This window comes from Nicotiana tomentosiformis, unplaced genomic scaffold (assembly GCF_000390325.3).
Source record: "Nicotiana tomentosiformis unplaced genomic scaffold, ASM39032v3 Un00184, whole genome shotgun sequence".
NCBI lineage: Eukaryota > Viridiplantae > Streptophyta > Magnoliopsida > Solanales > Solanaceae > Nicotiana > Nicotiana tomentosiformis.
The window spans coordinates 7,303-16,607 of NW_027174743.1; the positions used below are offsets into that span (position 1 = coordinate 7,303).

A 9,305-nucleotide genomic window follows, 5' to 3' on the forward strand; every position below is an offset into this window, starting at 1 on the left:
TAGAACATTCGTCCTCGAATGTTGACTGATGCGATTATTGTTTTCATAACTTATGTCTTTCGATCTGCGGCTCCTGGTATTAGTTATTACTTTAGCCTTTCATGGGTGCTATAGAATATCCATGATACAATCTTCTAACAATTCAATCCTTTGTTTATACCTTGGGCTCAATTCTTTCTTTTAACTTATACCAGAGTCTTCTACGACTGTATGAATGTCAATATATATACTGCATGGATAATATTCCGAAATCGTAAGTGCGTTCATGACGTAACTAACTCTGGATCACTGATCGAATAATTCATTTTGTTCCTTCTCAGCTTTCTTTAAATATAGGCAATTACTTTCCTGGCCTTTCTGCCCCTTGATGCATGCATACTTAACTTATCTTAACATATCTTTTCATATCATACTATCATAGATAACTGAGCCGGAGAGGCTGCGATGAGATAAGTAGGATACAACATGAAATACCAACTTATACTTAAGACATACCGGCCTATAAGGCCAAAATGAGCATTCTTACACTAAACATAGGCCGACAAGGCCATACAATCTTTCATATACATGACACCTGTCTACAAGCCTCTAAGAGTACATAACATCATAAAGGTCGGGACAGAGCCCCGCCATACCAATCAACACATGTTCTAATCATACTGACCAAATAGCAACTCCGGAGCAATTGGAGCACACCAACACCTTCTACTGAGCTGATAGCCTATTTCGAGGACTCTCATCCTATCTAATGGGACCTGCGGGCATGAAATGTAGCATCTCCAGGCAAAAGGGACAGCAGTACAAATAACGTACCGAATATTTAAGGAATGAAAATCAGTAAATAATAGACATGAGAGAAACATGGAGTAATAGACTCGACATATAAGTCTGAATAAGTATGTGAATCATTAATATTATAATGTCATGCATATGCGTACAAATATCATACCATGCTTAGGTATATGCGTTCATAACATCATCAAGCCTCTAAGGGCATCCCATCATATCATCTCGGCTACTGTGGGCAAATCGTCAACGTATACCAGCTGATCAGGTGGTCGTGCGTATATAATGGTATAATATTTTCCCATATCCCATATACATATAATATACGCGTATATAGCGCCATCTGGTCATGGGTTGATGTACATGTATAAATGCATGAAATGCATAAGAATTACATTAATAAGATTTCTTGGATTAGCATTAAATCAATATTCCTTTCGGATAAACTTTATCAAATACGTATTTTTCTGAGACCCATGAACAGAAGACATAATAATAATTCACATGGGGAATCAATAACATAGACACCCCTAATACTTCTATGAATAGAGTCATTTACGATAATTGTGCGTTTACTCATTTCGTTTGTATCGTATGGATCATGCCAAAAAGAAAGAAGGGATAGCCTTAACATACCTGAACCGATTCTCTTTGAATTTGCAATTCAAGCTTTACAGAATCAACAACCAACGTTATCTAATTTTGGTATGGAATTGTTTTGCTCTTTGAAGAACTCACGGCCAACCACCCTCTAAAGCGTGAATTGCAAACATGAAGAACTCATTTGATTTATAATGTACACATGAATTCATTTGAAGAAACTCACGTTCTTAAGACTTAAAACTGCTCTTCTTTCATTAGGTGGATATGTAACTCATATGTTTAAGACTTAAAATGGCTCTCTTTCATTAAATGAATATGTGACTCATATCTTTAACACTGGCCAAATATCACCTCTCTAATCTTACCACATAACATAATAACTTAAGAGTCACAATACCTTGGGGTGGCTTGTTGCCACGTGGAGGAGGGTCTTATTTTACCCAATTCTTTAATTAATTACCCAATGATTCATTAATTAACTAGGTAATCTCCCATTACCCAATAATTAATCAATTACCCACATAATTAAAAATTATCTCAAATTACTTAAAATACTCCTCACTTTTAATACACGTTATGTACCCTACTCTCATGGTCATGGGGTACCTTGTGTGGCACTAGTCTATAAACACCGGGTATTATGGCTCGGATCGTATTATATCCCAAATTGACCACCTTCGACGAAACTAATTTTCTTTGATTTCGTTTACCCTTTAACCTTCATGGCACTTATCTATCGCTCATTATACATAGCATAAATGCGTATAACCTCAAGATAATCTCATCCCCGAGCTTCCATCAATTTACTTATGGCGTAATTTCACGTACGAAATTATGGGGTGTAACACCGATCACGAACCGATCGGCTAGGCCATCTCATCTAAGAATTCAACCACAATCATAATTTCAATTACAATTTTCAGCACAATCGCCACCATGTGTGTGGCATAGCGTCCGATCACGACCCGATCGGCTAGGCCATATCACCACAATGTCGTGTGGATCGACATCATCCTTTTGTACCAATCATCTCATCCCAATTAAGGGGAATAATTTTAACACATCAATCTCATTCCAAATAAGGGGAATAATTTTATTACATCAATCTCATCCCAAATAAGGGAAATTATTTTATCCAGTTTTACACCAACACATGTAGTTTCAGGGTTATGTTATTTCAACCTATCCTTCCTTGGTGGCTATCGATACTCACAAAAACATTTTTGGTTTGCACACAAGGTAACATAGATACAAATTGCAATTTAACTCATAACCTTTCACATTGTATAAATCTTCACTAGTATTTTCCACCAATCATAACAACAATATTTTCTTGCCTCTTTTGGCCATTCGCAAGATTTTTTATTCATGGCACAGTGGCCGTATCTCATATTCCACACTTTCATACCTTCCCTTCCATGGATCATCATCATAAATATCAATATATATAATATTCTGGAAATCACAACTTTAAGTTCATTAGTAATGAAGGCTTTAAACACACTAGATTTCTTTCCAAGAAATGGAGTAAAATAATTGGCAATAGAAGCGCAATTTAAAATCATAAACAAGTAGCACACCATTTATTCTTGAAATACTTTTCCCCAAAAAGGGCAATACACAATTTCCACTCACGAATATGTAAGAATGCAAAACACATTGAAAATACTCACAAAGCATAACATTAGTTAAAACAGCCACATTAGGGCATGACTTGAGTACATAAGCTTTTAAGCAAATCTACTTTTGAAGTAATTTTGGAACAGTTGAAATAAGGCTCATTTCATAATCTTTCTCACATTATCTCCTTTCATTGGCACATCTAGCCACAAGTATAACTTTCATTCTTGGCATGGTGGCCACGCTTTATATCTTCTACTCACTTCTTTTACGTTCGAGCATCTTTATAGATTATCAACAATAAGGAATTTTCAATCATGACTTTAGGTACACATATGAGCAATTTATAGTCTTAAGCATATCGAGTTCTTCTCCCACAATTTGGCATCGTAACTTTCATTTGAAACACAACCCAAAGCCATAACATTTTAATGCACATATCATTATTGAACACATTCCCGAAGGATAACATAATGTGATAATTGGAACACATTTTGATTACATACATCGTTCTACACTTTGCTTACTTTGGATAATCGAATTTATTAGGAACAACTCGGAACATGGGAATTAGGAACTTGAGCCAAACATACTTGAAACTTACGGGAACATCATGGAATTCATCATGCAACCACATAACTGTTCTGCGGTGCATTATGTGACCGCATAACAGTTATGCGGACCGCATAGTGATCGCAGACTCAGACAGATTTTTTGGTCATTTCGTGAAGCCACCCTATCACAAATTCTCTTGTTTACATCCCCTTGAGGAATTGAGTTCTATAATTATGTCCTTGAAATTGAGTTATAACGCTAGGATTAATACTTCCCATTTGCTTCCCTAAATTCTTAGCAAGGGACTATATCTGATGAATTTCCTACGGAACCTTTTGATTCGAATGAATAACATCTGCTCATTTGTGCCTATGCACGCACCATAATAATAATTACCTATGTGGTATCATATCTAATGTAAGACAGCCTAGTGTTGAGATCCTTCTTAAGCCACTCTTTCTCTCTACGGTGTACGTAGCTCCTATTAGTAGAACAATCATTTTACCCCTTTTATGAATAATATCATGAACCCTTTTCACTGTCTAGTAACATGAGAGCATATTTTAGCACCTATCATGTGCGTACATGTCAATTGAAAGGGGCCACTTATCCGCATAAAGTTTCTGAGCAATTTAAGATTTATCACAAATTCGTCACAGGGAGATCTTGTTGTTTACCCATCTCAGTATGACTTTCATGTCGACCTAGATCATGCCTCAGTAAGTAACTCACTTTGTAACTAGCATTATAGTTGTACATGAAGTGGCCTGGTATTGTAGCTTGAGGGTTGTTATGGCAAAAACATGTCTAGCTCACAACAAAGTGCACATTCTCTCTAACCAATACATGGTTGAAAGTTAAACAGCCTTATGATGAGCATATTGATTTGAAATACAAGTTTGTTGTATCTCTAGTCCTCTCATATAGGATCAACTATTGTGAAGGGTTAATATGTCAGAATGATAATAATATCACAAATGTTCGACTTCTTTTTCATCCTCGTAGGCTTGTGGCATAGATTCATTGTGCTAGTTACTGTTAAGAGCATAATGCAACTTCATGTATTTTGAAAAGCCATATCAAATTCAGGGTGCTAGAACATTCTCATTTCGGGTTAAACTGATTTTCCTTACATTCCAAGAGTCAACCGGTGTCACATAAGTTCTATCTCTCTTTGAGGCCTACTATTGCCAAACAAGGCACGTATGGAATGAAACAATTATTGTTGTCCTCTTCATGACTCATAGCCTTCCAAAAATAACTGACGCTAATGTCTTTATCCCTCTGATTATACCTCCCATATGTCACATGTCTAAAATGACTCATTTCTGTTACACCTAAGGATCATCTACATGGTTCCCTACATTATCAGTGCCTACTAGGCAACTCTGTGCCTCATGTGTCGAATCAATGAAGTTATCACAATGATGAACCATGTTAGTGCTATTGGTAGTAACCTTCATGTCTCTTAGGATATAACCTCCTGAAATGCTGTACTCAGTACCATGATGAATTTTTGAATAATTTTAGCCAATCTCGAACCTTGTTGTTCATATTTATAGAAACCAGTGGGGGTTGAAGGTTCAAACACGTCAAAGTAGAAGCATCATCCCGTGATCAAATATATTGGATAAAAAGTTCTATGGTCATATTCAAGCTAGCACATCTTAGACTAATTGTTGGAGGTCGCCAAAGTTTTAGTTTGGGTGTTCAGCGTAGAAATTTAGAATGGAAGAAAGTTAACAGGTTATTCTAAGATTTCTCTATGAATATGTTGTGTGAATTGTTAAGGAAGGTAAAGTATATGTAGTCACATTAGGCCTTATGAAATCTTGAAGGAAATAGGCCAAACTATGAGTATGATATTTCCCTATTACTTTTCTCTGTGTACTCGGAGTTTCATGTGTCCACGTCTAATAAGGTAAAGTTAATGGATAATGGGATTGTGAAGAGCAACTATTTGCTATCCTTGTTAGAAAAGTCTGGGAGTTTAGATTGTCTCCGTTAATGTGTTATGGCGAAGCCTGTAAGTCGAGGAGGCCACATTGAGGGCCAAAAGTGTTAAGGAAATAAAATGTTCTCACTTGAGTGTATAGTTAAATGATGGTGGATGGAAAGTCACTCTCTTTATGTTGCGATTTATATATGTGCGATTCTTGTCCAGATGCTGCTTGAGATAATGTAATGCATGTAATGTTGAGATTAGTGATGTTGATATACATAGAGATGTTTTGATGAGCTGTGGATGTGTTGTTAGGTGTTGTTTTGGTGTTACTCTGACAGGTAGATAGGCCTAGTTACAGGGGAGACTCTGGCAATATTTTTGGGAATTTAGGGACTTAGCCAAATTTCAAAACTACTAGTGAGTTGGGCCACATTTGATGCTTATGATGGATTTTTACCCTCATTTGAGGATGAATGATCCTAAGCGGGGGAGAATGTTACACCCCGAGAAATTTTGAAGTATTTAAGTGTACAGCCCCGTAAAATTTCGCAAATGAATTCAAGGTTTCATGGTGCCGGAGTAGGTATACGTGTTTAAGGATTTTAGAATCTCGCCGCGGCTCGGACATTTTTGGTTGAACAATGCACCGGAATGTAAAGGAAAACTTTTGGCGGAAAAGCACGTTTATGCGGTCCATTATGCGACTGCATAATCAATCTGCGGGCCGCATAATGGCTCGGACCGCATTATTCCACTTATTTGGGATGAAATTGGAACCTTTGGAAATTGTGATATTATTCCCCTTAATTGGGATGAAATTAGAACCTTTGAGGATTGGAAAAGTCAACCCACACGGTATATGTGGGAAGGCGGCCTAGCTGATCGGGTGGAGATAAGATGCCATATTGCGCATATGGTGGTACTACTCTTGGTAACAACTTTCTTTCGCATCACATGTCAAACCACATTGTTCGTGGGGAGATGGCCTAGCCGATCGGGCATGATCGGACTCCGTGCTAACAAAGACGGTGGTATATCGGTGCTAATGATCTCCCAACCAAAATTGTATATGAAGTTCGTATTTTGAAAATTATTATGTTTTAACTGAACATTTGGATATTGTTGATTATGCCTTGCATTTTCTATGTGTTACCTTTTCTTATATGGGCATTCCATTTTGAAAGAGGACTTTTAGCTATGCATACTAGTGCTATTCGATAGTACTAACGTCCCTTTTGCCAGGGGCGCTGCATCTTTAATGGATGCAGGTGGTTCTACAGCAAGCGACATTGATCAGTGATAGCAGTGCACTCTTTTCAGCTGATTTGGTGAGCCCCACTTTATTTCGGGGTCATGTATCTTTTGTTTCTCATGTACTGTATTTTGAGGTATAGCCAGGGCCTTGTTGCCGGCAATTCCATATTACTCTTCTATTGTACTTAGAGGCTCCGTAGAGAGGTTGTGGGCTATGGTTGATGTTGGGAATTGAACTAGAAATGTTGGTACTTGGAAATCATATTTTTCATTAATTCTATAAACTCGTAATGTTTTGGAAATCATGTTTTGCGCAATTTGTTTGGCTTACCTAGTCGTAGAGACTAGATACCGTCACGACGTGTTTTGGAAGGGTGTTTGGGTCGTGACAAATACCTTCATGTCTCTTAGGATATAACCTCCTGAAATGCTGTACTCAGTACCATGATGAATTTTTGAATAATTTTAGCCAATCTCGAACCTTGTTGTTCATATTTATAGAAACCAGTGGAGGTTGGAGGTTCAAACACGTCAAAGTAGAAGCATCATCCCGTGATCAAATATATTGGATAAAATGTTCTATGGTCATATTCAAGCTAGCACATCTTAGACTAATTGCTGGAGGTCGCCAAAGTTTTAGTTTGGGTGTTCGGCGTAGAAATTTAGAATGGAAGAAAGTTAACAGGTTATTCTAAGATTTCTCTATGATTATGTTGTGTGAATTGTTAAGGAAGGTAAAGTATATGTAGTCACATTAGGCCTTATGAAATCTTGAAGGAAATAGGCCAAACTATGAGTATGATATTTCCCTATTACTTTTCTCTGTGTACTCGGAGTTTCATGTGTCCACGTCTAATAAGGTAAAGTTAATGGATAATGGGATTGTGAAGAGCAACTATTTGCTATCCTTGTTAGAAAAGTCTGGGAGTTTAGATTGTCTCCGTTAATGTGTTATGGCGAAGCCTGTAAGTCGAGGAGGCCACATTGAGGGCCAAAAGTGTTAAGGAAATAAAATGTTCTCACTTGAGTGTATAGTTAAATGATGGTGGATGGAAAGTCACTCTCTTTATGTTGCGATTTATATATGTGCGATTCTTGTCCAGATGCTGCTTGAGATAATGTAATGCATGTAATGTTGAGATTAGTGATGTTGATATACATAGAGATGTTTTGATGAGCTGTGGATGTGTTGTTAGGTGTTGTTTTGGTGTTACTCTGACAGGTAGATAGGCCTAGTTACAGGGGAGACTCTGGCAATATTTTTGGGAATTTAGGGACTTAGCCAAATTTCAAAACTACTAGTGAGTTGGGCCACATTTGATGCTTATGATGGATTTTTACCCTCATTTGAGGATGAATGATCCTAAGCGGGGGAGAATGTTACACCCCGAGAAATTTTGAAGTATTTAAGTGTACAGCCCCGTAAAATTTCGCAAATGAATTCAAGGTTTCATGGTGCCGGAGTAGGTATACGTGTTTAAGGATTTTAGAATCTCGCCGCGGCTCGGACATTTTTGGTTGAACAATGCACCGGAATGTAAAGGAAAACTTTTGGCGGAAAAGCACGTTTATGCGGTCCATTATGCGACTGCATAATCAATCTGCGGGCCGCATAATGGCTCGGACCGCATTATTCCACTTATTTGGGATGAAATTGGAACCTTTGGAAATTGTGATATTATTCCCCTTAATTGGGATGAAATTAGAACCTTTGAGGATTGGAAAAGTCAACCCACACGGTATATGTGGGAAGGCGGCCTAGCTGATCGGGTGGAGATAAGATGCCATATTGCGCATATGGTGGTACTACTCTTGGTAACAACTTTCTTTCGCATCACATGTCAAACCACATTGTTCGTGGGGAGATGGCCTAGCCGATCGGGCATGATCGGACTCCGTGCTAACAAAGACGGTGGTATATCGGTGCTAATGATCTCCCAACCAAAATTGTATATGAAGTTCGTATTTTGAAAATTATTATGTTTTAACTGAACATTTGGATATTGTTGATTATGCCTTGCATTTTCTATGTGTTACCTTTTCTTATATGGGCATTCCATTTTGAAAGAGGACTTTTAGCTATGCATACTAGTGCTATTCGATAGTACTAACGTCCCTTTTGCCAGGGGCGCTGCATCTTTAATGGATGCAGGTGGTTCTACAGCAAGCGACATTGATCAGTGATAGCAGTGCACTCTTTTCAGCTGATTTGGTGAGCCCCACTTTATTTCGGGGTCATGTATCTTTTGTTTCTCATGTACTGTATTTTGAGGTATAGCCAGGGCCTTGTTGCCGGCAATTCCATATTACTCTTCTATTGTACTTAGAGGCTCCGTAGAGAGGTTGTGGGCTATGGTTGATGTTGGGAATTGAACTAGAAATGTTGGTACTTAGAAATCATGTTTTTCATTAATTCTATAAACTCGTAATGTTTTGGAAATCATGTTTTGCGCAATTTGTTTGGCTTACCTAGTCGTAGAGACTAGATACCGTCACACGGCTTTTCAAATTTCACATATGGTACATAAGACTCGATGCCTAA

At 37.8% G+C, this 9,305-nt stretch overlaps 1 long non-coding RNA gene across 1 annotated transcript; it reads right to left on the reverse strand.

The window, feature by feature from the left end:
* Positions 1 to 399: 399 nt before the first annotated feature.
* Positions 400 to 1,716, reverse strand: LOC138903932 (uncharacterized). Its single transcript, XR_011413214.1, has 2 exons — positions 1,423 to 1,716; positions 400 to 755 (listed from the first exon to the last, which is right to left on the reverse strand). It is a non-coding gene; the product is annotated as an uncharacterized lncRNA (long non-coding RNA).
* Positions 1,717 to 9,305: the final 7,589 nt, after the last annotated feature.